Source organism: Anomalospiza imberbis, chromosome 5, assembly GCF_031753505.1.
Source record: "Anomalospiza imberbis isolate Cuckoo-Finch-1a 21T00152 chromosome 5, ASM3175350v1, whole genome shotgun sequence".
NCBI lineage: Eukaryota > Metazoa > Chordata > Aves > Passeriformes > Viduidae > Anomalospiza > Anomalospiza imberbis.
In genome coordinates, this window is record NC_089685.1 from 24335720 (window position 1) to 24344127 (window position 8408).

The following is an 8408-nucleotide window of genomic DNA, read 5'->3' on the forward strand; positions in this document are numbered from 1 at the left end:
AGCATTTAATCTGGCAAGTGCTAAATTACAGAAATTCTAGAAAATTATGACAAGATAGTTGACTTTGTGGCTACTTTTAGCTTTCTGTGAAAATGAACCAGCTATTAGCATTAATGGAGGCACTGCCTCTTCACTGGTTCCCACAGCAGGGCTGGAGTATGCCAAGACTCTCGCCCTAGCTGTGATCCATGAAAAATAAGGTCATGTGGTAAGATTCCTATTGCAGAAGCATTTTGCTGACAACAGTTTCCAATCTTCTCCTTTAGCATTCCCCAAGTGTTACCTTAAAGCCATTTCTGGGTCTGGATTCCAGTATGTGCTCAGGTTCATACTTTTGCACAGCATGTGGATGAAGTCAAAGAAATTAATGGCAGACTCGCAATTGAGGCACCAATGTTTCTTTATAAGCCCAGTTTAAGGAACTAGACTTCCCTAGACAATTAATGTAAATCATGCCTGGGCTGTGTAGGTGCTCCAACCCTTGTCTTAGACCCCAAAGTTATTTGGATACTTTTAGTGGCATTACAACAGATGATAGAGCCTCAGTTTGTGGTTCAATGACTCGGTTCAGGGCTTTTATCTGAAAGGGCTTGATTTGCTAGAAGTGGCTTGAGCACTCAGGTCTGCAAGGGAAGAGGGAAAGGCAGTGGCCATGTTGTTCTGAAGACCTAGGGGAAAGCACTTCCCTGGGAAGTGGAAGATTTGATTCAGTTTCCTCCACATCCTGAGGAAGGGACAGCCCTCTCCCATTTCCCAGTCTTTTCCCTAGGCAGGTGTGGGGTCACACTCCATCCTTCCTATTGCAGAAAGACTGCTGATAGTCCAGATGAAGCAAGCATGAACCCAAAGAACTGGCAGGCAAGAGGACCCCCATGTGACTTGTAACGTGTGAACTGTAGGGAAACTTGGCTTCCCTCTTAGGAGTGAACATGTAAACAGCTTGGGAAACCTCTGATTAGCTGTGGATATTAAAACAGCTCGGGAAGTGGGCATCGGAGTCTAAGTTACCTCTAAATGAGTAATGTGTTTTCTGGGCAATGCCACCACCTGTGTTTTGGGTTGATATGAATGATTCAGTGTGACATCTGCAGTGTGCACTCTTTTGAATGCATCATTGTTATCAGTGGAATGAATATGTATGTCCATTTTGGCCCATTTAGCAAATTAGCAAAAGCTTTGAATAATGGCCATGATACAAAAACATGAGATGACTAATCAGTTGAAATTTTTTTTGGCAAGGATGTCAAGAGGCATTAAACATTTTTCAGATATAAGAAATGTAATAAGCCTCTGGACTGCCAGTAAAGGGCAATGCTAAGGCAAGTGAAAAAGAAAACACTTTAATGCTTATTGCAGAACAGAGGGTGCTGAAAGGTTCATACTTCTCCTAAGTTAATCAGATGAAGGAAACCCATGCTGAAGAAGAGAGAAATAAAGTATCAAAAGGATTTAATTTTTGGAGACAATTTATTTGTTGGAATCCCTGTTATTTTCTTCATCCTTGTCCTTCTTCCCTCCTGTTCCATCTTTCTCATTGGAGTGGAGCAGGAGGTGGTCTGATATTGTGAGTAGTCCAGAATATGGAGCAACTTCAATCTTCGATGCCTCTATGTGTTTCTGCATGTGTGCCTGTGAGTATATTAATGCACTTGTACAATATTCCATCTGATGCTGACAAAATACCTCCAAAGGAAGGAGTGATGGTATTTCCTCCTTTTGTTCTTGAGGAGGGTAAGACGCATTTTTCTGCACACAAATGCTCTCCTGTTCCTGATGCAATCACTTTCAAAATGTGCTGTCCCACCCAAATGAGAATTGCATGCTACTTTTCTCCTCTGGGGACTGTGTGCTTTAACTTTTAGGGCTTGTCCCTACAAGCACAGTCTTTACTTCCCTCTGCCCCCATGCAGGCAAGGAGATCAGACCATCTGGTCCTGCATCCATTGCACCACCCACAGTCAACTGTTTATCTTGAAAAGCCAGGGTACCTCTTGCAATTGGATGAGACCTCAAGATGTGTTGGGGGAGAAGTCTGTAACTTTAAAATTATGCATAATAAATAATAAAAAATTAACTCTGAAATTCAGTGTTGCTTTGTAATGTCAGTCTGAAATATCTGTTATCTTTGAGTTCATGTCGTCTCCGGGGACCACAGTGGTAGGTGCTAAGCCTGGGGCTCTTTCTGAGTCAGAAAGGCACAGGGCCAGGAAAAATGGCAGTTCCCAGCCCTTATTAATGAGTGCATGGGGAGATCTTTCTGTTTACAGGATCAAAGACCAGCTGACACTTGCTCTGGCACTGAGAAGATTATAAATAAGGATCCTGCTTTTGTGAGTTCCTGAGCACCTTTAAATCTCTTTGACCTTGATGAAGAGGAAGAAGAAACTGTAAATATAACTCTCTGAAGATTCTCTGTGAAGTTCTTGCAGCAACAAATGCAGGAATCTGAGTGTCCCCAAGATACCATGACCTCAGGACTCTTACAATAAGACATTTTTTTTTCTGAAACCAGCATAACATTTTTTAATACAAAGTTGTCTCTTTTTAAATGACTATTGGAAGAAATGACCTTGTGATACGGGTGAAGTTGTATTGAATGCCTTAGATGATGAATGATGATATATTGTATCCTATTGCATAGTTCCTGAAGAGGCATAGTTTGTCTACAGGAAAGGTATTAGCTTGGATATTTGTTACTGTTTCCTTTTCATATTATAAAAGCAAAAAATGTGCAGATTTGCTGTCCATGGTTCACATAAAAAGATGTGCTTTGTTTTCTGTTATTCATTCATTAAATGTTATGGATATTGTTTACAAAAAAATTCCTTCTCCATGGCAGAACTATATGCAGTTTTCTACTTTCCCAATCTGTGTTAGAAAACTAAACAAAAGCCTTATCTGGGTTTTTACCAGGAGGGTAGTATATCATACTTTGGTAACTTGGTGTATTTTTTTCTTTAGTATATTTAGTCTTTTTCTTCCAATTGATTGCCATTGATTATTAACTTTTTAATTATTAACTTTTAAATTATTAATAACGTGTTAAATTATTTTTTTATTTGAAATGCCCTGAAAACAGCAGGCAGAACAGATAAGTAAATCATGCCTAAGCCTTCAGTTGCCTCTTCTTTTGACATCTGCCTTCTGCAAATGAATGATTTGCATATAAATACCTTTAAACTGCAGCTGTAAGATTTTTGTGATCTATTGAAGATTGAATGATTATGCATTTCATAAAAATGCTGTTCAACTCAATTTTTTAAAGAAAGAATATTTTTTTAAAAATGAAGTGGGATTTTTGAGATTGTCAACCCCCTTTTTACCGGCAGCAGGTCAGCAGCTTTTTTACTCACCTGTCCTGTGATTCTTTTGCCTTTTTTCCCCCTCTATTCTTACTTCCTGCCCCTTTGCCCTGCCTTTGGAGTGTCTCTATTGTTTCTGCTCTGCTCCTGAAGCCCCTGCATGTGAAGTACTACTGATGCATGGGAAAAAATTCTCTTCACTAGGGCAGCTTACCTGGTAAGTGAGGAGTAGTAGCACCCTAATTCCAAAGAAGGGAAGTGCAAGCACAGAGGTGGCATCTGGGAGACGTACGAGAAGTCTAAAGCAGTGTGGAACCAGACTGACATCTATAAACCCCAGCTAGATTTTGTGTCCCTTCATCTCTCCTCCCACCTTCTAAGAAAATGATCCAAGAAAAAGCAACTGTTATATTGGCAAAGTCTCTGGCAAATTTTTGTTTCATCAAGGTATTTGGAAAACTCTGTGGCAAGTGTCTTTGTGGCTATGACCCTGTAAGTGAGTTTGCAGATTAAAAATAACATTCTTTCAGGTTCAGCTCCTAAACAGATCAAATTATTTTAATATCTGCCTTGTAAATGTTTATACTGACAAAAATCTGTAAAGTTTGAATTGCAAATTCACCTGTATTAAATGTTGACCTCCTGGAAAGACACTTAAATACACTTTCATAAGAGAACCTTGTTTATTGTGGTGGAGTGTATAACTTGGAGGATATTCAAATGAAATTGTTTTGGAAGAGCTTTTTGCTTCCCTAGTTTTCTGAGCAAAACTTGCAGCAAAACTATGTGGTCAAATACAAATGCATGTTTCAGTGGGAAGAGTTTATAATAGCTTCGTTCTGATGCAGATTTATACCAGCTTTGCTCTGGTGTAGCTGCTGGCTCCAGATGAGCAACAGCGGGAGAGAACACACAGTCAGTCCCCGGGGAGTTGAAATGGGGAGAAAAAAGTGATCATGGCGTATGTAATAGCATGTATTTTTAATAAGGCATCTACATAATACTCAGTGTGTGTTTATACAGTATATATGATTTCTGTAGAGAGATCCTATATCCATACAGTTGAAGCACTGTGCATTTATCTTGTGTGGGAGCTCGCTTCTGGCAGCTCGGCTGCAGGCTGAGATTGGCGGAGCTGGAAGCAGCGGGCTCAGGAGGGACTCTCCCTTCTCCCGGCTCAGGAGGGATTCTCCCTTCTCCCGGCTCAGGAGGGATTCTCCTTTCTCCCGGCTCAGGAGGGGTTCTCCCTTCTCCCGGCTCAGGAGGGGTTCTCCCTTCTCCCGGCTCAGGAGGGATTCTCCCTTCTCCCGGCTCAGGAGGGATTCTCCCTTCTCCCGGCTCAGGAGGGATTCTCCCTTCTCCCGGCTCAGGAGGGGTTCTCCCTTCTCCCGGCTCAGGAGGGGTTCTCCCTTCTCCCGGCTCAGGAGGGGTTCTCCCTTCTCCCGGCTCAGGAGAGATTCTCCCTTCTCCCGGCTCAGGAGGGATTCTCCCTTCTCCCGGCTCAGGAGGGATTCTCCCTTCTCCCGGCTCAGGAGGGATTCTCCCTTCTCCCGGCAGCGCCGCGGCCCCGCCGCTCCGGGCTGAGCCCGTCCAGCCCCGCGATCTGCGCGCCCGCAGCTCCCACGGACTCCGGCTTGCCCTCCTCGGGGCAGCTGCCCCTGCCAGGCCCGGACTTGGAAAGAATTAAGCAATTTTTCTGCCCTTGAGCCGAATCCATGCCAGCCAGTCTGAGGGAGCTCGCCACGGCTGCTTTTCAAACATATCTAGTATTTTAACCCGTGCATAATAGTTCATGTTGCTCCAAAATCAATCTTATTCCCCATCCCTTTTTCTCTCTTGATCTCTGTAGGTTACTTTCCCGTTCTCGCAGCACTCCCATCTACTCTCCATGCTGAATTAATGTTCTGTTTATCTTCTAGTCCAGATTGTTAACAGCATGACCCAGTGGCTTTTTTAGGTTTAAATCGCTCCTTTAATAGGGCTGCTCATTCCTATTAATGCCTGGCAGATTGACTTCATTTTTTTTCCTTATATCCAAAGAAGAAAAATCAGTAACACCCGTTACCTCTAACACAGTTGCATTTCAAGTCAATACAGGTTGCTTTTATTTCTGGGATTTCCACTAGATTTTTCTGTCACAAGCCCTGGCTCTAGCAACAGTTTTTTTTTTTTTTTTGTTTATGTTTTTTTTTTTTTTTTTTTTCCTGGAGAGGGTAAACAGACTGTTTTTTCCCTCTCCAAGTCTTTTATACAGATCATAATTCCTTACAAACCTGCTAAATGTGAATGTCAGAGGACCTGGATTGCTCCCACTTACTGGAATGACGCTGCTAATCTCTTCCTGCATCTGATTTATATGTAAATGGCAAGGAGGTGGCTTGTAGGGAGGCCAAATAGGAATCCCTTCTGTTATAGGAAGCCACAGCTGTGAGTCATTCTAAAGGAAAAGCTTAGTAAAAACATCAACATCCCTAAAATATTTTTTAGGAAAAAAAATCCATACAGGAGAAAATTAACCTGCTGTTCTAAACCCATATCGAGGAGAGGATTCCTTTTTTTTTTTAAGTAATAACAGTGCTTTACTACAGAAAGTGATTTTAAATTGTACCCAGAGCCAACTCTTTGAAGTTAACGGCAGAGCAGAGATGAGTGAAGCTTTCATGTACTGCACACTCAGAGGATCACTGACATGAGCAAACACTGCAGAATGAAGGTGATAAACAGAACAGGAGTATTACAGTGCTACTGTGAAGTTGGGCTTTATTAAGATGCCAACACTTACACAAAAAAAAAGCCCAACTGCAATTCTCAGTGCCTTTTTACACTTCTGAGCTCTCTCCATAGGTAATTCTATTTACACTCTCAAGCTACTCTTCTCCTGGGTTTCTCACCCCTGATTATCATTATATATATATCTTTTTTTTCCCCTTCTTTTTGATGTGGCTACCGAGAGGGCCTGGCCATTCTGGTGTTCCCCTGCAAGGACAGCAGAAACTGTGGTTTTACCATTCTACCTCCCTCTGTTTTGTAGCTGACTGTTCCATAGGTCTCCTCCCACAAGTTTCTGTTTACTGGTTTATTTTACTTGAGTTTTTGTTTGTTTGTCTCATTGGCCTGGAAGCTTTTCCATACACAAGGGGGGTCGGGGACAGCATTTCATCTGTAGTAAAGTATAGCCATCACACATTTTTTATTATTTTAGCAGAGTGTGGCCTGACCTTGAGCAATGCAGAGACTGCAGAGAAGACTGGAACTTCAGCTTAAAACCAAAACTGAACAATAGCAGGGGAATTCTCATCTACAAGGAAATAAATAGCAGGCTCCATGAAGCTGTGTGGCTTGTGGCAGCAATCTGCACCAGCAGCAACTCCTTCCCCACCTAAGAGACAAAACATGAAATAAAGCCACCAAACCTCTGCCTGGGATTTTAGTGCTTATATAGGTATTATGTACCTGTTTCCTAAATTTGTATTAATTTCCTTCTGCCTTTTTATTTTTTTTTTTTTTGCAACCAGGAAAAAAATCTTATCTTTATAACAAAAAAGAAGTGGCTCCTATAAATGTATAAATGTGTAAATTGCAGTTTTCCAGTTCCCTGCAGGGGACTTTGCATGTTATGCAGGAGGAGTGCAACACCTTCCAGTCATTCAGCCAATATCACCTGAGTTCTACACATTTGTGTAAGTAATCATCACTTGGAAGCAGTATCAAAACCAAGCAAAATCCCCAAATATATAATCCTTGGTTTTTTTTTCCCAGGTTAATTAGATGCCATTCATCTGATCATTTATTTGGTTTATATTATCTTAACCAGCAGATAACCTGAAGCAGTATCCCTCTAGCTGAGGAAAATAAGGGGTCAAATAAAAACCTGTAAATCTAACAAAAGTTTCCTGTGCTACTGCCACTGTCATTTAAATTTGTTTTAGGTACATTTACTGTTTAAACATCCTTCCTAATTTGATTATCAGCAAGATAAAATGTGGAGTTATTTACCTGCCTTTGTGTGCTGTATAGGTTTGTCTGGGAACATTTCACAGAAGGCATATCTTTAAAAACATTAGTAACTGTTGTCCAGTATCTTAATGAACAAAGACTAGATACATCTAGCAGTTTTTATTTACTTTCTGTCTGAATCACAGCAGTAAGAAGAGGCAAACTCAGAATTTTGGCCAAAATTTACTTTAATCTGAAGTGGCCAGCAAGCAAACCCTGAAGGTGAGGAATCCCGCCTCATGGTGACAATTAACATGCCCTTGCAAAACCCAGAGGTGTGGTTTGAAATTCCTGTACCCTTGTTGGAAACCTTCCTCTTTGCACTTTTCCTTCTTGAACAGCAGTATTGTTAGTCTGATCTCACTTTATTTGTCAGAAGTACAGTTTAGATGCAATCCTGTAAAATATATAGGACTTCTACTACTTTAAATTGCTCAAAGAAGCCATGGAATGAAGTTTAGGTCCTTGGTGTAGCTGTTGGCTTATGGTGATGGCAGTAGACTTGCTTCAGGAACCGAATAAGTTTATGGCAGTTTTGATGTAATATTGTCTTCTTGGTTAGTATGCTACTCATGCCTGCTAATAATTTTTTTTCAAGTAACAACAGTTTGCTAGATGCTCTTTTTGTTAAATGTTCTTACCTATGTTCAGACTGTTCCTAAATCCTTTATTTGGTTATCATTTCTGCTTTGGTGTGGTACTTTCAGGAAGTGATCTGAAATGACACTTTGTCACTCATTCTCTGGCTGAGCAGTAGCTCTGCCCCAAACAGAAGGAAGGTGTACCTGGTCACCTGTGGGTCTCCTGCTCCATATTTGCAGAGTGAGCACTCAGTGTCATCGGCCAGATCACCTGCACAGAAATGTTGTGTGAGAATGAAGAAATCTTGCCTGTCTTCAGCTTGTCCTATCAGTATTCCTGCAGTGGCAATTGTTCTCACAGGACAGACATTTTTAATTAGATCCCCTGTCTTGTAGAATGTATCCGATCAATGCAGTCATGTATAAGACAGGACATCTACTAAATGCAGCTTTTTCTCACGCTGTGTGATAGGTTATCTGGATCCAAATCCAAATGAAATGGCTGATCATTTGTTCTACTTGAAGGCCT